The sequence below is a fragment of the Bos taurus genome, chromosome 8 (genome assembly GCF_002263795.3).
Source record: "Bos taurus isolate L1 Dominette 01449 registration number 42190680 breed Hereford chromosome 8, ARS-UCD2.0, whole genome shotgun sequence".
Classification (NCBI taxonomy): domain Eukaryota; kingdom Metazoa; phylum Chordata; class Mammalia; order Artiodactyla; family Bovidae; genus Bos; species Bos taurus.
In genome coordinates this window covers 63,122,134-63,144,021 of record NC_037335.1, presented here as the reverse complement: position 1 = coordinate 63,144,021, position 21,888 = coordinate 63,122,134, and the positions used below count along the sequence as shown (strand labels likewise).

Below are 21,888 nucleotides of genomic sequence, written 5' to 3'. Positions count from 1 at the left end.
GCTCAGATTTCTGGCTCTTGTATTAGAGTCTGTTAAATGGCAACAATAACAGCCAGTTATTTTACCAGCAAAGTGAATTTATTTGGAACCAGCAAAGAATTGCAACTTGGGACACGCAACTGTGGTGAACCACTGGCAAGTCCAGTTAAGAAAAAGAAGAGAAGGAGAAATTGGGATGCGCTGTTAAAAACAAAAAGTCCATTGGAGGAAACTGGCTGAGATGTTACCAGGCAAGGAGAAATTTTTCTTCCTCCCAAGGCAGCATAATAGTGTCACTTCCTCCCAGAGATGCAAAAGAGGTCTCTACCTGTGAGGATCTATATTGATGTTGTGTAGTACATACATGAGAGCTCCCCTTCTGGCCTCCCAACTCTGTTTTAGTGTGGTTTCTCTTTGTTAATATTCACAAGTCTTTCCTGAGTATGTGGTCATCCTTGAATATCCATTCACATTTACAAGAGAGGGACTTAAAAGGTGATCAGAAACTCTGATGTGCTGGTAGGTCTTAGAGACTAGTGGGTATCACTTCACGGTGATCAGGAAGCAAGCTGGCATTTCCATGGAGAGACCTCCAAATGCCAGTATTTTCAGTACCTATAGCTGTAAAGGATGAAATTATCAAGCAATAATACAACACAGTTCCTTTGGATTTCCAGACTGAAATGGCCCATCAAGGCATATTGTAATGAAAAAACAAATGCAAGTGTCCTAAGAGAGAAAAAAGTTATAACGAAAAGCTCAAAAATCAAAATGCATGAGGCTTAATAGAACATGGGTAACTAGAAGACAGTGGACCATTTGATGCCTCCTGAGGAAATTCTGAGGAAAAGGATCCACCTCTTAGAATGTGCAGGAGACATGGGTTCAACCCCTGACCCTGGAAGATCCCACATGTAGTGGAGCAACTACTGAGCCCACCTGCCACAACTACTAAAGCCTGCATGCTCTAGGGCCACAAGTCACAACTGATGAGCCGCTGTACCGCAACTACGGAAGCCCATGCACCTAGAGCCTGTGCTCTGCAACTGCAATGAGAAGCCCGGGCGTTGCAGCTAGAGAGCAGCCCCCGCTCTCTGCAACTAGAGAAAAGCCCGCGCACAGCAATGAAGACCCAGTGTAGCCAAACTAAATAAATAAAGTAGTGTGTACATATCATAAATAAATAAAAAGGGTGAGTAGAGTCTCCTTAAAAAAAAAAAAAAAAAAAAAGGCATGCAAGCTGGCAGAAGTGGCTCCTGACTGTGGGTATGGATGCTGGGAAAAGGTGCTCTGCCTGCCTGAGATCTATTCCAAAAGGGCTTGGAAGTCCCCAGAGCACAGAGGACAGATGGTGTGGGAGGAACCAAGGGCCTCCCCACCCTTTCTGAGGCGGTCTGCTTCTGGAATGGAGGTGGGCATCATAGGAGCTCAAAATTGGGTCAGATTTGCTCCATCCAGCTGCAACACATACTTTATAAGAGCAGAAATGTTGCTAAGTTTCTGGCATGACATTTCTTTCAAGTTTTGTACAGTGTTGGGAGATCCCTAATTTCCCAATTTATTCAAATGTGTTTTAGAGAGAAGCTGAGAGAGGGCAGGGATTACTCTGAAGCCGCTGTATTTGGACATCCGGTTCTCCTTTCTGCAACAGCCTGAGAAGGTCAGCTTCCCTCTCGCTTGCTTTTTCTCCTATCTTTCTCTCTTAAATTGAAGAATAATTACAGTACAATGCACAGATGTTAAACTTACAATTGGTGACTTTTGGGGTAACTTTTAAAAATTTGAAAAAAAAAAATTCTTTTGGCTGTGCTGCACAGCATGTGGGATCATAGTTTCCCAACCAGGGATTGAACCTGTGCCCTCTGCATTGGGAGCACAGAGTCTCAGCCACTGGACCACCAGGAAAATCTGCAGTTGGCTTCTTATAACAACGGTGTTCAACTGTGTAACTGGCACCCCAGTCAAGACAGAAAACATTGCTATAGCATCCCTGTGTACTCCTTCCAGGGCCCCATCAGAGGCAACCCTTGTTCTCAATTATATCCCCAAGAGGCGATTTTGCCTGTTTTGGGACTTCATACGAATGAAATCGTATGACCTGTACTCTTGTGTGTCTGACTTCTTTCACTCAACATATTTTTGAGATTCATCTGGGTTGTTGAGTAAAATAGTAGCTCATTTCTCTTTATGAGTACTATTCTAGAATATGGATACATTGTGATTTAGTTATCCATTTTCTAAACAAGTCTCTTCTCTCTTATGACTAGCTTTATTTCTGAGCTGGAGCAAGTCTTCTTTACGTTACCTTTTTTTTTTTTTCACTGACACACTAATGGGCTTGTTTCCACAGCATGGAGTTGAAAGATTACAAAATAGACTTTTTAAAGGACCAGCATAATTTACATCCATGTTACAAATGGAAATTGGGTGTAATACATGCTCATTTAGGTTAAAGCTATTTGTGCACTAGACCAATTAAAAGCCTGTGACAGCAACCCACATGTAAGGTAACTGAAGTCTACACCAGTGTTTTTGCTGTGAAAAGAGAGAGGGAGGGACAGATAGAGTAAATATTTCACAGGAAAGCTTGACAGGGCTTTGTGACAGATGTATGGGATGAAGGAGCAGGATGAAACAAGTGCTGTTTCCAGGTAGTCATTTGCCTGGTATGTCCTTCTTCTCTTTAGGAAGGACCTGGGTTGATCACTCCCTTTGCAGGCTCTGTTGTGTTAGGAAACGTAAGGAGGTTTGGTTCAGCAGCTCAACCTGCCTTTTGGGCCCACTTGTGCCTTTCGTCCTGGGCCTGGTAGCTAAGCTCTTACCACACATCGTGGGGCTATTGAAAGTCATAGTGACATTCTGGAAAAAGCACTGAGTTTAGATTTGGTTAGTTTTTCATTCTTTCATTCACTGAGGCTCCCTAAGTCTTGGTTTCCTCATAGGTAAAATGAAGGTGAGTGCATATCCCCACCTTACCAAGATGGTTTTGAGAATCAGGGGAAGTAATTTCAAATTTCTTATAATGATTCACAAGAAACTAATAAGAAAGATCACCTATAGGAGGGGAAGAGGTATTGGGGGAAGAAGTGGGAGTGAAACTTTTAGTGTATACCTCTTTTTTTTAAACCATGTGTGCATATTACCTTTTACAAAAAATTCTAAACAGAATCAAATAAACTATCTCTATAAATGGTTAGGCATTCTAGACTGCTGAAAAAGAGTCTGGCTACCTCCTGTCTGTGAGAATCTTGAGGTCCATTAGCCCAGAAGTCCTATCACTCCAGGATAACTTGCCGATAGCAATTTAATGACAATAAATAAATAATGGGTTTGGGGTTGTAGCAAGAACTCACCTTCAAGAGTAAAGAGATCTGGATTCTAGTCCTGGCTTTGCTGTGTCTTTCAGGTGGGTTCCTTCTCTTTTCTGTGGTTTCTCCTATTGAATGAAAGAGCAAGACTGCATGATCTTTCAGATGCTTCCAGCTGATACCTAGAATATAATGCTAATTTCTAAGCAACAGAGGGTTTCATAATAGATTTGCTGGTGACATTTTTGTATCTAAGACTAGAATAGGGCAATGAAACACATGCTTCTCTTTTCACCTTTTATTTCCTTTGATGCTGAAGTATCCAGAAGCCATGAGTCAAGTGCAGTGTGTTTTCCAGGAAAAGGAAATTGAGTTGTGTTTCAGTAGAACCATTGGTGCAATCCCATTGCTGTTTGCTATTGATGTTAGCTGAAGAGTGTACGGGTGATATGTATATACAGCACTTTATATGGATATCAATGAATAGGAATCCAAAAATCATATAATTCAAATTCTAACAAGACTCAAACAATGGCCTTTGGTGCCAAGGAACTCACTACCTCCTGAGGTGCTTCATTGCATTTTCGTATTGCTCAAATCATTAGGAAACCTTTTGGGTTGAGCTGAAATCTTGACTTCATGACCACCATTAGTGTCAACTTAGCTCTCTGGGCTGCAAAATACACCTGTGTTCTCTCTGGCCAAGATTACAAACTTCTGAAATGTGGGCCAGTATTAGACCATGTTTCAAAATATTTCAATTAGATTTCAACAACAAAACATAATGAGGGGAACTTTCCTGGCGGTCGAGTAGTTAAGATTTCGATTTCCAATGGAAGGGGTGCAAGTTCAATCCTTAGTCAGGGAACTAGGATCCCACATGCCTCTTGGCCCAAAAACCAAAACATAAAAACAGAAACAATATTGGATCAAATTCAATAAAGACTTTTTGAATAGTCCACATTTAAAAAAAACAAACTTTAAAGAAAGGCATGTTTTGTTTTGTTTTTTAACATAAACTGTTTCTGACTTCTCTTGATAGATCCAAAGATCTGTGTAGCTGCCTCACCAATGATTCTTCCCTTAGTAAACAAAAGTTTCCCCCTTTAGTAAAGTAAACAAAAGTTTCCCCCTTTAGTAAAGTCCCTATCCCCTCTTGTTCAGCTTATGTGTGTTGGAGAGGTGGATCCCATCCCTGGTTCTAGAACATGGCATGCAAACTTATCTGAATTCATCAGCATAATCCTACCTTTGGTCATCTTTACTGATTCAGAAACAAGCACTGTTGTAAGATTGGGTTCCTTGGGAACAGAATCTGAGATGAGACTTAGATGCTGAAGGTTTACTGAGACAGAAGGTTACCGATCGGGATGTGAAGAAGACAGAGGTGGGTGTGGAGAGAAACTGACCAGCAAAGTAGGTGCAGTGGCAGTTACAACCAAAGTCTCAGCTGACCCCGAGAACTCAAGGATGCGGGTGACCCTTCAGAGTTGTCACAGATTGAAGTAAGGGGGCCGGATGTTTGAGTTCCCACATCAGACAGTCATGGGCCTTAGGCTGCACCCTGGGAGGGGTTATAAAACTTTGGGGGCATGGTTTCCTGAGGCTGAGAGCAAGACTATTCCCAGCAGCTAAGGGACAGATGTGTTCCCCTGAAGAGGGGATCAGGGCAAACCCCCATAATATCTCCTACAGGTACAGGTCCACAGAGATTTGCTAGGACCACTGAGAGAAAGGCTCCCAGAAGTGACCTGTATCTATCTGGATATGGTTGAGGAGCGCTGGGGCTTGTCTGGAACCATCTCACATCGAGGTCAGCTTTGATGACGTGGGTGCTGGGCTGAGTCAAAACAACACTATGGGCTTCCTTGGTGGCTCAGACAGTAAAGAATCTTCCTGCAGTGTGGGAGACCTGGGTTTTATCCCTGGGTCAGGAAGATCCCCTGGAGAAGGGAATGGCAACCCACTCCAGTATTCTTGCCTGAGAATTCCATGGACAGAGAAGACTGGCGGGCTACAGTCCGTGGGGTTGTAAACAGTTGGACATGACTGAGTGACTAACACCACACACTTGGATGTGGTACTTTGATGTGAACTTCGTTAAGTCAGTTTTCTGGCTGTGTTTTAATTATGTGTATATGAACATATATATCCCACGTTGAAGGTCAGGAAGCGCGGCAGTGAGGAGATAACCCTCGTCCAAGGTAAGGAGCAATGGCTGCGCTTTGCTGGAGCAGCCGTGAAGAGATATCCCACGTCCAAGGTAAGAGAAACCCAAGTAAGACGGTAGGTGTTGCAAGAGGGCATCAGAGGGCAGACACACTGAAACCATACTCACAGAAAACTGGTCAATCTAATCACACTAGGACCACAGCCTTGTCTAACTCAATGAAACTAAGCCATGCCCGTGGGGCAACCCAAGACAGGCGGGTCATGGTGGAGAGATTTGACAGAATGTGGTGCACTGGAGAAGGGAATGGCAAACCACTTCAGTATTCTTGCCTTGAGAACCCCATGAACAGTATGAAAAGGCAAAATGATAGGATATTGAAAGAGAAACTTCCCAGGTCAATAGGTGCCCAGCATGCTACTGGAGATCAGTGGAGAAATAACTCCAGAAAGAATGAAGGGATGGAGCCAAAGCAAAAACAATACCCAGCTATGGATGTGACTGGTGATAGAAGCAAGGTCCGATGCTGTAAAGAGAAATATTGCATAGGAACCTGGAATGTCAGGTCCATGAATCAAGGCAAATTGGAAGTGGTCAAACAAGAGATGGCAAGAGTGAATGTCAACATTCTAGGAATCAGCGAACTGAAATGGACTGGAATGGGTGAATTTGACTCAGATGACCATTATATCTACTACTGTGGGCAGGAATCCCTCAGAAGAAATGGAGTGGCCATCATGGTCAACAAAAGAGTCTGAAATGCAGTACTTGGATGCAATCTCAAAAACGACAGAATGATCTCTGTTCGTTTCCAAGGCAAACCATTCAATATCACAGTAATCCAAGTCTATGCCCCAACCAGTAATGCTGAAGAAGCTGAAGTTGAACGGTTCTATGAAGACCTACAAGACCTTTTAGAACTAACACCCAAAAAAGATGTCCTTTTCATTATAGGGGACTGGAATGCAAAAGTAGGAAGTCAAGAAACACCCGGAATAACAGGCAAATTTGGCCTTGGAATACGGAATGAAGCAGGGCAAAGACTGATAGAGTTTTGCCAAGAAAATGCACTGGTCATAGCAAACACCCTCTTCCAACAACACAAGAGAAGACTCTACACATGGACATCACCAGATGGTCAACACCGAAATCAGACTGATTATATTCTTTGCAGCCAAAGATGGAGAAGCTCTATACAGTCAGCAAAAACAAGACCAGGAGCTGACTGTGGCTCAGACCATGAACTCCTTATTGCCAAATTCAGACTTAAATTGAAGAAAGTAGGGAAAACCACTAGACCATTCAGGTATGACCTAAATCAAATCCCTTATGATTATACAGTGGAAGTGAGAAATAGATTTAAGGGCCTAGATCTGATAGATAGAGTGCCTGATGAACTACGGAATGAGGTTCGTGACATTGTACAGGAGACAGGGATCAAGACCATTCCCATAGAAAAGAAATGCAAAAAAGCAAAATGGCTGTCTGGGGAGGCCTTACAAATAGCTGTGAAAAGAAGAGAAGCAAAAAGCAAAGGAGAAAAGGAAAGATATAAGCATCTGAATGCAGAGTTCCAAAGAATAGCAAGAAGAGATAAGAAAGCCTTCTTCAGTGATCAATGCAAAGAAATAGAGGAAAACAACAGAATGGGAAAGACTAGGGATCTCTTCAAAAAAATCAGAGATACCAAAGGAACATTTCATGCAAAGATGAGCTCGATAAAGGACAGAAATGGTATGGACCTAACAGAAGCAGAAGATATTAAGAAGAGGTGGCAAGAATACACAGAAGAACTGTACAAAAAAGATCTTCATGACCCAGATAATCACGATGGTGTGATCACTGACTAGAGCCAGACATCCTGGAATGTGAAGTCAAGTGGGCCTTAGAAAGCATCACTACGAACAAAGCTAGTGGAGGTTATGGCATTCCAGTTGAGCTATTCCAAATCTTGAAAGATGATGCTGTTAAAGTGCTGCACTCAATATGCCAGCAAATTTGGAAAACTCAGCAGTGGCCACAGGACTGGAAATGGTCAGTTTTCATTCCAATCCCAAAGAAAGGCAATGCCAAAGAATGCTCAAACTACCGCACAATTGCACTCATCTCACACGCTAGAAAAGTAATGCTCAAAATTCTCCAAGCCAGGCTTCAGCAATATGTGAACCGTGAACTTCCTGATGTTCAAGCTGGTTTTAGAAAAGGCAGAGGAACCAGAAATCAAATTGCCAACATCTGCTGGATCATGGAAAAAGCAAGAGAATTCCAGAAAAACATCTATTTCTGCTTTGTTGACTATGCCAAAGCCTTTGACTGTGTGGATCACAATAAACTGTGGAAAATTCTGAAAGAGATGGGAATACCAGACCACCTCACCTGCCTCTTGAGAAATTTGTATGCAGGTCAGGAAGCAACAGTTAGAACTGGACATGAAACAACAGCCTGGTTCCAAATAGGAAAAGGAGTTCGTCAAGGCTGTATGTTGTCACCTTGTTTAACTTATATGCAGAGTACATCATGAGAAACGCTGGACTGGAAGAAACACAAGCTGGAATCAAGATTGCCGGGACAAATATCAATAACCTCAGATATGCAGATAACACCACCCTTATGGCAGAAAGTGAAGAGGAACTAAAAAGCCTCTTGATGAAAGTGAAAGTGGAGAGTGAAAAAGTTGGCTTAAAGCTCAACATTCAGAAAACGAAGATCATGGCATCCGGTCCCATCACTTCATGGGAAATAGATGGGGAAACAGTGGAAACAATGTCAGACTTTATTTTTCTGGCCTCCAAAATCACTACAGATGATGACTGCAGCCATGAAATTAAAAGACGCTTACTCCTTGGAAGGAAAGTTATGACCAACCTAGATAGTATATTCAAGAGCAGAGACATTACTTTGCCAACAAAGGTCCGTCTAGTCAAGGCTATGGTTTTTCCTGTGGTCGTGTATGGATGTGAGAGTTGGACTGTGAAGAAGGATGAGCACCGAAGAATTGATGCTTTTGAACTGTGGTGTTGGAGAAGACTCTTGAGAGTCGCTAGGACAGCAAGGAGATCCAACCAGTCCATTCTGAAGGACATCAGCCCTGGGATTTCTTTGGAAGGAATGATGCTAAAGCTGAAACTCCAGTACTTTGGCCACCTCATGTGAAGATTTGACTCATTGGAAAACACTCTGATGCTGGGAGGGATTGGGGGCAGGAGGAGAAGGGGACGACAGAGGATGAGATGGCTGGATGGCATCACTGACTCGATGGACCTGAGTCTCAGTGAACTTGGGGAGTTAGTTTTGGACAGGGAGGCCTGGTGTGCTGCGATTCATGGGGTTGCAAAGAGTCGGACACGACTGAGCTACTGATCTGATCTGATATGAACATAAGTGTCAGTGTTACTTTGGTACATTCTGCCAATGGGGAGCTGCATTCTCTAGCAATAACCTGCTGAGTAGCAGTTGCCTCTCGTTAAGATGGGTCACTTGGTTTTCAGCTTACTAGTGCCCACTCAGCTTTTAGAGGTGCTAGAAGAGAACTAAATCCTAATCTTTTAATAATAGTCAATAGATAATATCTAAAGTGGAAAAAACGAAAGCATAGAACAGAAGCATGTGTCTATAAATATGAGGTAAACATCAGAAGAAATAGCTGAAAACGTTGGCAGTAGTTGACTCTGGGGAGACCCATCAGGGTGGAATTGGACAAGTCAAGGCAGCTGGTTTTGTTGGGAAGCCTTGAAGTGCTCTTTAATTTGAAACTCTTTGTATCACCCGTTGATAATGCATGTCTTGGGGCAGCTTGCACTTCTCTGGGACTCTCCCATCTCCTAGTTCTCTGGCCTTTCTCTTTCTTCTGGGTAGGGGGTTTCTTAAATGCTGGTTGATAATGATTTAAAGCTGCCCTTTCTCTCTTTATTATTTTAAGCACTCTGCTCTACTACTCCTAATCTCACCTCTTAGGCTCCAGATCCATATTTCTTCCACCGGGTCACCTTGGAGTTCCCCCTGCCCAATCTCCAACTTGCATGAGGAGACAATCAAGGTCTCTCCAAGGTCTCACATGCTATGAGGTCTAAAAAATATATGGAAATATTTAACAAGTCACAAGAATGAATCCTTTCATTTACTTAATATTATTAGCCATTTTTTCTTTTATCATGTCAACTGAAAAATATACACAACCTAAAAGTCAAGAATTATGTTTTATGGAGAAGGAAATGGCAACCCACTCCAGTATTCTTGCCTGGGAAATCCCATGAACAGAGGAGCCTGGGGGGCTACAGTCCAGGGGGGTCACAAAAGAGTTGAACACAACTGAGTGACTTAAAAAAAAAAAAAAAAGAAAGAATTATGTTTTATTTGGCAGACAAAACAGAGCTTTAAGCCCAGGACAGAGCCTCTCAGATATCAGTAAGATTGCTCTGAGGAGGTAAGGGAGGAGGAGCTAGGATATACAGGAGTATTTGCAACAAAGAGCAGATAGTCGGAACTTCTAAAGATTTGTTGTGCAGTCACTAAGTCATGATCAACTCTTTGCAACCCCATGAACTGCAGCATGCCAGGGTTCCCTGTCCTTCACTATCTCCCAGAGTTTGCTCAAACTCATGTTCAGGGATGGAACCCATGCCCTCTGCATTGGAATCACAGAGTCTTAACCACTGGACTGCCAGGGAAGTCCAAAATATTATTATTAATGAAAGAAAACCAGACAACTCAAGTTAATGAATTTAATACTTCTCTGTGTGTGGGAAGATGCAGAAGTCTGGGCTCAGTGAAATAATTCCTTTGATAGGCACCCCAACTTTCCTGTGACCAGTGCCCTGGGTTTTCCTATCCTGAGTCTCCTCAGAGCACACCATTGCAAGTGGCTGCAGAGGCTGCTGGCTTGATAGCTGGCATCTGGTTTGTATCCTGAGTTCCCTCAGGGCTCACCATTGGGGTGCTGTAAGGTGCTAGTTTGATGGCTGCAACATCCGTGTTTACTGATGTGGCAGGCAACATTTTTTACTCAGTCAGATGAACAGCCATTTACTGAGCACCAACCAGGACCCACGTGTGACACCAAATGCCATCATGTGGTTTTGCTGTCACACCGTTTTGCTGTTTTAACATCTTTTCATGTCCTAAAGTATTTCTTTCCTCAGTTTAACCATCTATAAAATGTATATAAAGTTATAAGGATTAAATTAGTCAATGTTTATAAAGCCTTTTGAAAAGTACTTAACATTAAGTTATTAATTAGTACATTTGGAGAGCGCTCTGTGTGTGTGTGTACTGGGCTTCAGAGATAAGAAGAAGATACTGTCAAGAAATACCTTTTAAGAGAGACAAAAAGTGGTGTTATGTATTGTAACTGTGATACAAGGTGACAAGATCTTATGTCAGGAGTACCACATAAGGAACACAACCAAAGCTCTGTAAGAACCTAGACTGAGGGAAGGAACCAAATTTTCTGGGGTGGGGTTGTGGGTGGAGGCCCAGGAAGATTCATCAAGGGAATGTCATTTAAAAAATAAGAATTTTATTTATTTATGGCTTTGCTGGGTCTTTGCTGCTGCGTGGGGTTTGGGGGTAGTTACTCTGCTGCGCTCTGAAGGCTTGTCCCTGCAGTGGATTCTCTCGTTGTGGAACATGGGCTTTAGGGCATGCAGGCTTCAGCAGTTGAAGGGAATGTCTTTTTAAATGGACTTCAAACAACAGGTAGTAGCCTTCCAGGTTGAGAGAAAGGATATTTCAAGTATAGACTAGCATTAGGCAAAGTTCAAAGAAGTAGTTTTGAAGGGCTTAGCATGTTAGGGGAATAAGGACAAATGTTTCATACTTTCAGAGTTACAGCTATTGAAAGACCTAGCAAAGAGAACTTTCAGGGTTAGAAAACCCTCCAGCAGCTTTAATATTCTGGATGGAAAGAAGCTCTAATGCTTCTTTTATTTTTTATTTTATTTTGGGGGGGCTGTGCCTTGTGGCATGTGGGATTTTAGTTCCCTGACCAGGGATCAAACCCATTCCTCCTGCAGTGGAAGCTCCAGAGGCCAGGAGCTTCCACTGGACTGCCAGGGAACTCCCCTTTTGCTTCCTTTAATATGCAACCTTTCCTTTTTTATTTTTTTAATTGTTGTAAAATATAACAAAATTCACCATTTTAACCATATAAAAAGAGACAATTTAGTAGCATTTAGTTGTGCAACCACCACCACTACCTAGTTCCAAAACATTTTCATTCCCTGCTGAAGGAAACCCCATACCCATTAAGCAGTCACTCCCCCTTCTGGCCTCCCCTAGCCCCTGGAAACTCCTTACCAGCACAAAGTGATGGTCATGTCTCCATATCCAACCTGAGGCCTCCCCGCCTCAGCTTCTCATTTCCAATGAAAACTCGGCCACTTCCTACAAAGCTGAGATTAGTAACAAAGCAGTCTCTATAAATGCCTCTCAGGAAATGGCAACCCACTCCAGTTTTCTCGCCTGGAGAATCCCATGGACAATCCCATGGGTGTGTCCCATGGGAGCCTGGCGGGCTACAGTCCATGGGATTGTAAAGAGAGTCGGACACAACTGAGCGACTAACACACACACACACACACACACACACACACACAGATTTTATATAAGTTGAGTCATATAATTTGAAGTCTTTCAATACGGTGAAAAAGCCAACTAACATCTTAATATTATTATGAAAATAATTTTGACCTTATGGACCCCCTGAAAGAGTATCACGATTCCCCAGAGGTCTGCAGAGCAGACTCTCAAAACCGCTGGTCTAGGTCATTCAGGGTGTGGGGTGTCAGCCAGCTCCCCATGACAGCTTCTGTCCCAGCACAAAGTGATGATCATGTTCCCATATCCAACCTGAGGCCTCCCCACCTCAGCTTCACGATGAAAACTTGGCTACTTCCTACAAAGCTGAGATTAGTAATAGCAGTGGATTTATGTTCGAACTGCTTGAAGGAACCAAACCATCAAATGAGGACACATTTTTATGAGTAATAAATCTAAATGTGATTAAAAACAAACTGTACCACAAACTGATTTCCAATAAACTTCTGATCACTTCTTGCAGCTGTCATTACATTTTATAATCACAGTAATTACCTGTTACCTGCGATGAGAGCTGTCATGTACTTTTGAATATCAAGCAGCAGCCATGCCGTAAATTGCTAGCCCCTTTCTCCTCTAATGATCAAAGCTTATTTTATTCTTCAAGTATTCTTCTCAGAGTAATTAGCACGCTTATTATACAGCATATTCAAATGTTAATGTGCACACCAAACTGATGCTATTGTGAGACCCATTTTGCTCAGGAGCTAAAATTATGTTGCCAATTTGCTTGGTGCTCGAGACTCCATGCTTGAAACCTGTTTCCCACATACAAGGAACGAAGGTTATTTACTGAGAATGCTGAGCTAGAATGAGAGGAGTGACACTTAATATAGAACCTGAAAGCTAAATGGGTTAGCACATACACGGCCTACACATTTTGAATTAGTTATCCATCACTGCGGAGACAATCAATATCTGAGCAGACTGGCTCTGGGGCCTGTTTAACATCATTTCTCCAGGGTCTCTAACAAACTTCGCCTCTGCAGAGGATAAACCACCCGAATCACAGTTTTGTCAATTGGAAACATTTTCCTCATTCTGAGCTAGAATCTGCTCGAGTTTTCACTTGTCTGTTTTTGCTCTGCCCTCTGGAGCCATGTAAAACATGTCTGCTTTCTGTCCTGTGACTATCCTGTAGAGATTTAGGACAGTGACATTGTCCCCACGGTCTGCTCTTGTAAGGCTCAATTGTCCCAGGTCCTTATGGGACAGGTTACCAGTCCCTTTACCACTGTGGTGATTCAACTTGTCAGTGTCCCCTCTTGAAATAAAAACAGTGAGGCGTTCAGAACCTGAAGCAACGATCCCGGTGTGGTCTGATCAGGGTGGAAATCAGTAGGTCTCTGTTGGATGTGAATGCTCTTGTTGGATGTGATTCCATTAGTGCTTTCCCAGAGTATATTGTCTCTCTCATTATCCATCACTGATTCCTGATTAGCTAAAACTACCAAATCTTTTAAGCCATATATTGGTACTTAGGCAATTATCCATTTAGACCCCAAAACAGGACCTGAGATTTATCACCATTACATTACATCTTGTTAAATTTGGCCCAGTGCTTTGGTCTATCAAGAACCTTTTTTGTGTCCTGAATCAATCCTTTCCATCAACAGGTGTAGTAATCAACCTATCGATATTGCTATCTGTTTATAAATCAAAGCTTGAAATGCCTGACAGGAGAGGTCTCAGGATGGAGCTCTTCACCTATTTTCAGAGACCTGAAATCAAAGTATTTATTCAACCAGTTATGTCTCTCTCCTTCCCCATCCAAATATGCACACCTCAATTCAACTCTAACTCAAGCTGGCAGGGAGGGAAAACACCGAAGGATATTCCAGGTTACTAGCTGGCCGATTAAAGCGACCTAGAAAAGAAACAGAAAAAGATGGGAGGGAGTGGATAGGCCTGGTGAAGGGCCCAGCGTGGGAAAACAGGTTCTCTGAAGCTATTTTCTCTGGGCCAACACACCAACACAGGCTGGGCGGGTATTAAGGTATGAGTCACATGGAAGATAGTCCAGGGCTCTGCTCTGATGAGAGACAGAGGAAATCAATAACCAGGAAACAGGACCAATGTTGGAAGTTAGGAGTTAGTCAATTAGTACATCAAACTGGAGGGGCTAGGCAGAAGAGAACAGAGATGGGCATAAGGAGTGAAGCAAAGAAAGACCACGTGAAACAGAATCTCAGCTTGCTAAGTGGGCTCCAGAGCTGTGCCGTCCAACTTGATAGCCACTAGCTACAGGTAGCTATTTAAATTAACATTCATAAAAATTAAATTCAAAATATCAGTTCTTTAGTCACATTAGCCATATTTAGAGTGTTCAAAAGCCACATGTGACTCATGGCTACCATATTGGATCATACAGAAGAATATTCCCAACATTGTAGAAATTCCTATTGGACAGTTCTGGTCTAGAACATTCTAGATGTACTTCTTAAAAAGGGCTAGGGACTTCCCTGGTAGTTCAGAGGTTAAGACTCTGTGCTTCTAATGCAGATGGTGCTGGTTCAATCCCTGACTGGAGAACAAAGATCCCACATGCTTCATGATGTGGCCAATAAATAAATAAATAAGGGCCAGGACAGGTAGGATATCATTGTAATGTACTTATATTCTCTTTGTTTTCCCCTTTATGACCCAGCGCAAACATCACTTCTTCTGGGAATTCACCACATGTATGATCTGTGAGTGTATGCTATAGACTGCCAAGCATTCTGAGTTACACAGTTAGTGGTCATGCATGGGTCTAGGCAGTACTTAGTATGGCAATCCTGGTACAGTTATTTGTCAATCCTTAACCAAAATGTGTGGCTTCCCTGGTAGCTCAGCTGGCAAAGAATCCACCTGACATGCAGGAGACCTTGGTTTGATTCCTGGGTTGGGAAGATTCCCTGGAGAAGGGATAGGCTACCCACTCCAGTATTCATGGGCTTCTCTGGTGGCTCAGATGGTAAAGAATCCGCCTGCAATGCGGGAGACCTGGATTCAATCCCTGGGTTGGGAAGATCCCCTGGAGGAGGGCATGGCAACCCACTCCAGTGTTCTTGCTTGGAAAATCCCCATGGACAAAGGAGCCTGGTGGGCTACAGTCCATGGGGTTGCAAAGAGTCGCACATGACTGAAGTGACTAAGCACAGCACAGCACAAACGAAATGTGGCCTTTCTCTATCAGGGGAGGGCATCCTCCTGGATGAAACAATTAGCTTTGGGGCTAAGACTCATGGGACAGGAAGGGAAGGATGAGGAACTCTGGCCTAGCCAGCCAGGACTGCTGACTCCACCACTGTAGCTTTAAAAATAATTTGTGATGAAAGCTTTTGACCTCCTGTCCATAAACATTACATAGGCCATCTCAGCCAGGCAGTCAAGAAATGGAAATCAGGGAGTGTTATTTGCTTGATCCAAGATATGTTGTTATCTTACCTGTGGGCCCTCACAAAATTTTCAGTCTGCCTTCTTTCTCTTTTAATTTCCTGTGCTGTTGCTCTTGGAATTTCTCATAAGATCTATCAATTCTACCTTCTAAATCTGTCTAGAATCTGTCCTTTCCTCTAACACCCTCAGTAAATTTACCTTCTCTGTCTTTTCTCACCCAGCCCCCATAATGCTCTAAGAACTTTAGCTGACCATGACATTCTACTTCCTGGAACCCCACAGTGTCATAAAGGCTCCTCCTTGGGCCCCCAGCTAGCCCTTGGGATTCAGGTCCTTTCAATCTCTGATGTGTAGCTCACATGTCGGCTCCTCTGTTACTGCACCCAGAACCAAGTTGCCCTCTCACATCCCTCTGCCTTTGTATCCTCGCAGCTCTTCCTGTCTGAAATGCTCCCCTACCCCCACCACCTTTAATCCCCCTGGAGAATGTCTACACCCTTATTTAGATTTTAATCTTACAGCCTCTGAGAAGCCCACCCTGCCCTCAGACAGACTCAAGGGATCCATCAGTTGTTCCCAAACACTGTGGGGGCATTGGTCATAACATAGCCTGTACATAGCACTCCTGAGTTGGTTTCTCCCACTAAACTGTGAGGTCTCAAGGGCGGGCAGCATGTCTGACTCATCTTTTACCCCTGGCGGCAAGCACAGGACCTGACTCATAACAAACACTTACTAAATGCCTGTTAGAAAGAACACCCATCTGTGCCATTATGAGGTTCTGCTAGGAGGGTCCTCTGTGTGGTTGCTGCCTCGCTCCTCAGGGTTCACCCACACTCACAGAGGCTGAGGGCCAAGAGGCACTGGTCAGAGGATGGGTGGAAAAGCAGGAGGCCTGCAGTTGCTCCCACTGAAAGCCTCCCTGTACGCATGCGACTTGTTCCCTCGCAGACTCTGTGACTTGCACAAATCCAATCATTGTCTTTCACGAAAAAGACACAGGGCCCCTTGGAGAATGTTTGTGAAGGGACACATCTGTGGGTAAACTCTATGGGGAAGAATTATGGGCAAGGGGGAGAAACATCTTAATAGAATGGAGAGGGATGACACATTGCTACTCTTGCTTAGCAAGGGGAGGTCACTGGCAGGGGAATGAAGGTGTTGGTAGCAAGGCTTCTTATGTTTTAGAAAATACAGCCTATCCAGTGGTTACCAAGACTTTGCACTTCTATCATCTTCTTGAGCCCGTTATCCACCCTGAGGGGCAGGCAAGACAGAACTGGGTTGTTGTTTATAGATAAGGAAACTAATATCCAGAGAGGTGAAGTGACTTGCCCAAGGGCATGTTTTGAGCAAAGACCAGCAAAAATGAAGCGACTTTCCCAGGGTTGGTTGTGAAGTAATAATCAGAACTATAATTCATGGGGTTATTTGTAAAAGTCTCTGTGGAGTTTTCTTTGAGAAAACTTTTGAAATGAGAAACATTTTCTAGTAAATTGAGTCTGTACAGGGTTTTCAGGCATCTCTTGGGAAATTTGGCTAGATGACATGAAAGATTTCTTCCAGCTCTGAAATTCTATGAACTGTTTTTCACTCTGTCCCAGGTTCACATAACTCCATATAGTACAATTAGAAGTTTGCAAGTAATTTCCAAAACAAATAGCTCTCCTGCCCGTTTAAGCATCCCTGTCTGACTTACCAAAAAGTCTCAAGCCCATTTCTTACTTAGTGTATCACCTAGTCATCAATCTATTCTTTCCACTCTAACTCCCTGCTCTGTGGCAACTCTATTACTTGACCAGTTGTTCACTTCCTCTGTCAGAGATAACTAGAATATAGAGCTAAAGGTATAATTTCTATGAAAGACTAGAAAGCAGAACTGTCACCATGTGTTTTTGAGATCTTAATTTCCACTAAAGGGGAATTGAATTGACTGGATTAGTGAAGGTTCATGGTACTCATTGGCTTCCCTGGTGGCTCAGATGGTAAAGCATCTGCCTGCAATGCAGGAAACCCGGATTCGACCCCTGGGTTGGGAAGATCCCCTGAAGAAGGAAATGGCACCCCACTCCAGTACCCTTGTCTGGAAAATCCCATGGACAGAGGAGCCTGGTAGGCTACAGTCCATGGGGTCGCCAAGAGTCGGACATGACTGAGCAACTTCACTTTCTTTCACTTTCTGTGGTACTCATTCCTCCTCAGAGAGGTGTCTGAATCCTTGTGCGTGCCATATTTGGTAGTGGGATACAGGATTGGAGTTTTACATAGATCAGGGTAGGAGTAGGCTTTTTCTAGAAAGGAAAGTCTGTCTTGGTTGGATGAACCAAGTTATTTAAATTCTGCCTGATAATTCTGTCCAGTCTCCTTGCTTGAGAACAAAGTATTGTACACCCATCTGAACTGGATAAAAACAGAAGTTAATAGCAGCTCTGTGGAAATAGATACCCTGCTTATCTTCTAATCCAAGAGTCCAGGCTCTATCTGCTGCACCACATACTCTTCAGGGTGATAATTACTCCCATTAGTTAGTGTTTCCTGAGAAGTGAAGTATGGTATCCAATTTCAATAATGAAGGCTATAGCAATAATAACATGTAACAGCCTATTTTATTTTCATCAAGAAGACCAAGTCCATCAGATAGAAGAACTATGGGTAATTCTGGGTATATTGCTGGATATCTCTGAAGATGGTTATCCTGTGGGGTTTGTTTTAATTTCTCTCTTGACTACCAAGAACATTCTGACACTTAAAAATAAGATGTTCTTGTTGCTGATGGGGAGGGGAGAGCTCATCACAAAGCACTGGGCCAGGACTTCCCTGGTGGCACAATGGATAAGAATCTGCCTGCCAACGTAGGGGAGATGGGTTCCATTCGGAAAGATTCCACATGCCTTGGAGCAACTAAGCCCACGCGCCACAACTACTGAGCTCTCGTGCCGCAACCACTGAAGCCCGGGCACCTAGAATCCATGCTTCGTAGCAAGAGAAGCCACCTCAGTGAAAGGCCCTTGCACCACAGCAAAGACTAGCCCCCTCTCACCACAACTAGAGAAAGCCTGCTCACAGTAACAAAGACCCAGTGCAACCATATATAAAAAATAAATATGAAAACTTAAAATTAATAATAGTAAAAAAATCTTTACAAAACACTGGGCCACAACTGCTTGCTTTTTTCTTCCAGTGGAATATCAGACTTTGCTACACGACTCCCACACTGGTGTCTATCACAGCTGAGAAAGGCTGGCTTTCCTAAAATGAGATGAGAGTATTAACAATAGAGGGTGACAATACAGAACACAAAGAAGCACAAAGGAAGTCTTCATCCTCACGTTGAACTTGCCCAGGATACATGCTGATAAAATCAGATCTGATCACATCTTGAGCTCCATCTGTTAAGAGTGTTCACAGCCGCTTAGGAGAATACCAACGAGGAAAGACCTGGAAATATGTTTTCTGCCTGCCCAAGTAATTCCCTCTCTTCCCTCTCCAACCTGGCTAAAAATATAACCAAAGTGTCACTAAAACACACACACGCACACATACACACACACACACACACACACAATACAAAAAAGCCTAACATTTGTTGAACAGATTGTGGCAGAATATCAGTTAGCTTAGTGTTCGGTATGCAAACATCCTTGATGCTAATTCATTCAGAGGAGGACTTGTAGGGAGGGGGAACAGAGAGCGTCAAGAGAATAAGGGAGCAAGGTCGGCTGCCTCCAAGGGGAAATGCCAGAGCCTGGTTGACAGGTGAGAATGGTGCAATTGCCTTTTATGTCCATCTAGTGGCAGCAGTTCTAGCTAGAGTCCCCTCTACCTCAACTGGTTCAGGTGATGACCGTTTACTTGAATGTATACCTTGTGCTGGGCCCTCAGCGGGCACTGGGTCTGAACCATTTGGAAGGTTGCAATTCATCAGCCAAGTTCAAGGACTCGTCTAGGTTACTCTAACTCTAAACATCAAGCCCAGGGGATGTAATCTACTGGAAGCAGGGAGGTGAAGTTTCCCAATAAAGAAGACTAAGTGGGGCTTCCCTGCTGGTCTAGTGGTTAGGAATCTGCCTGCTAATGCAGGGGACATGGGTTTGATCCCACATGTCTCAGGCGGGACAACTAAGGCCACGTACCATAGCTACTGAGACTGCATGCTGCAACTGCTGAAGTGGAGCACCTAGAGCTCGTACTTCACAAGAGAAGCCCATGCACTGCAACTCGAGAACAGCCCCCGCTCGCCTCAAGGGAGACCCAGCACAGCCAAGTTAATTTTTTTTAATTATGAAAAAATATTTTTTAAAAGATGAAACCATCATGTTAGGTACTAGTACATATTCTATGCCAGAGTATCTAAAATTCCAAGGGATGAAGAAAGCAAAAATGGGAGAGGTTAATGTTCAACTAGAGACCCTGTGGGGAGTAGCTGATATGAATAATACTGGGTCAGTGGCAGGACAGGGAATGATTTTGAGTCTTTTGTTCTGTCCCTTTTGAATTATAAATGAGGTACTGTAAAGGGCAGTTTGGTTTTAGGATAATTTGGACATGATCGAGAAATTCTGTGAAATAAAAAGAATTCAGTGATTAATTGCATAGGTTAGCATTTCTCAAGAGGTGGTATGCATTCATTCCGCTTGGGGTAGTACAGAAAATTTCAGATGAAATATCTTTAATAGTTTGGTGTGTATTTAAATATGCCTTAGAAGAATTTGTTATATACCACAAACCTGTGACTTCACAGGTGATATTGTTGGTTTTCCATTGACATTGGTGATATAAAATTTTCATTTTAAACACTTTCAGTAAAACTAAGTTTATTTTAAGAAATCATTAAATAAATAATAATACAAAAGATGTTATGACAAGAATATGGCAAAAATCATGAAGAGAGAATGTAACAATTGGAAAGTTTGGGAAATACTTCATCAAACCAGGGGACAAGGTAGATTGACTTGTAGACAGAAGGGTTCGGAATAGCAGTCAGGTAAAGGGAAAATGGTAGAATTCTCAGAGGATCTGGATTCCGGTTCCAGCTGCCACTAGGCCTGTGTAACATCGACTCCCTCTATAAAATAACTCTCATGCCTCACTTAGCTTTATTATTTAGTGGTTCTATTTCACTCACTGTTATTGAGATTATGAACAATCATAATGACAGCCAGAGCAGGAAAGTCTGCTATGTGCCAGATGCTTTCCAACAGTCATCATTCTTTTTATAAAATTATTTATTTGTTTGTTTTTGGCCACACTGCTTGGCATGTGAGATCATAATTCCGCAAGCAGGAATTGAATCTGCACCCCTGTATTGGAAGGTGGAGTCTTAACCACTGAATGGCCGGGGAAGTCCTCAAGAGTCATCATTCTTAATTCTCATAATAATCATGGAAGGTAAGTGTAGTAATACCCATTTCATATATAAGGGAATCGATGCTGGAAGATCTTGGCCACACAGAATCTGATTTGAATGAACTTAGATCTGACTCTGGAGCCTGTGTTTGTTCCTCTGAGCCTGACTGTGTCATAGTAGCAAATTCCTATTCACTCTCAAAGCTAAGCTCGAGATCACATATTCCGGGAAGACTCCTTTGACCTCATCTCTTCATCTTGGTTGGATGTCCCACCTCTGTGTCCTCTTAATTTTCTATGGAGGTTTCTATTTGCATTTGTATTCTCAGCACTGTACATACTTTGGGGGCACAGATTACATAGGCAACAAATTGCAGAAAGAGGGAGAGAATGAGGGAGAGGGAAAAGGGAAAGAAAGAGAGAAGGGACTGAAAAAGAAAATATGTTTCTGCCTTATTCTATTAAATATCAAAGGAGTAGAATTGAGAGGCAGGACAGTAAGGTGGTTAAGCAAATGGCCTCCTAGATCCAAACCACCCAATTTTGCCACTTACTAGATGTGTGACTTAGGGCACAGGTTCAATACCTGTGCTTCGGTTTCTTCATCTACAGAACAGAGTTATCAATAGTACCTGCCTTAAAAGCTGTTGTAAAGACTAAACGAATTATCATATGTAAAGATACCTAGAAGACTGCCTGGAATAAGACAAGCAGGTACTCAATAAGTATTGGCTATTATTATTTCCATAATAAAAGGGGAAAGGGTTCATACTATTTATTGTAAAGTGAAGAAAACATGTAGTACTATTACACACATAGAACCTCATCATTTTCCCAATTCTACTTGTTGACCGATGTAGAGTCATTCCAAAGCAGGTACAATTAAAGAGAAATACGGCTAGAGGATGCACTATTCAATATCTTTATCTTTCCACTTCTATGACAGCAAAATTAAAGACTCTATCTCTACTCTTGGAACATACTGAAATACTGATATTGAAATTATCACACTGAATTATATTCTAAACTTAGTTACTTGCTGTCTTCCACCCTCAACTAGACTAAGTTCCTTGGAGGAAAGGACTCCTGTTTGTCTCTTCTCCAGTTCTT

General features: G+C 42.7%; 1 long non-coding RNA gene across 4 annotated transcripts; it reads right to left on the bottom strand.

The window, feature by feature from the left end:
• Positions 1 to 56: 56 nt before the first annotated feature.
• On the bottom strand, positions 57 to 17,451 carry LOC112447812 (uncharacterized). Of its 4 annotated transcripts, none has more exons than XR_009495594.1 (6): positions 15,481 to 17,451; positions 12,547 to 13,918; positions 11,752 to 11,846; positions 9,405 to 9,523; positions 3,333 to 3,415; positions 57 to 600 (listed from the first exon to the last, which is right to left on the bottom strand). It is a non-coding gene; the product is annotated as an uncharacterized lncRNA (long non-coding RNA). The 4 variants fall into 4 exon arrangements; XR_009495595.1 differs by having other exon boundaries at positions 13,836 to 13,918; positions 15,481 to 16,163; XR_003036066.2 differs by lacking the exon at positions 11,752 to 11,846 and having other exon boundaries at positions 13,836 to 13,918; positions 15,481 to 16,157.
• Between the last annotated feature and the right edge of the window lie 4,437 nt (positions 17,452 to 21,888).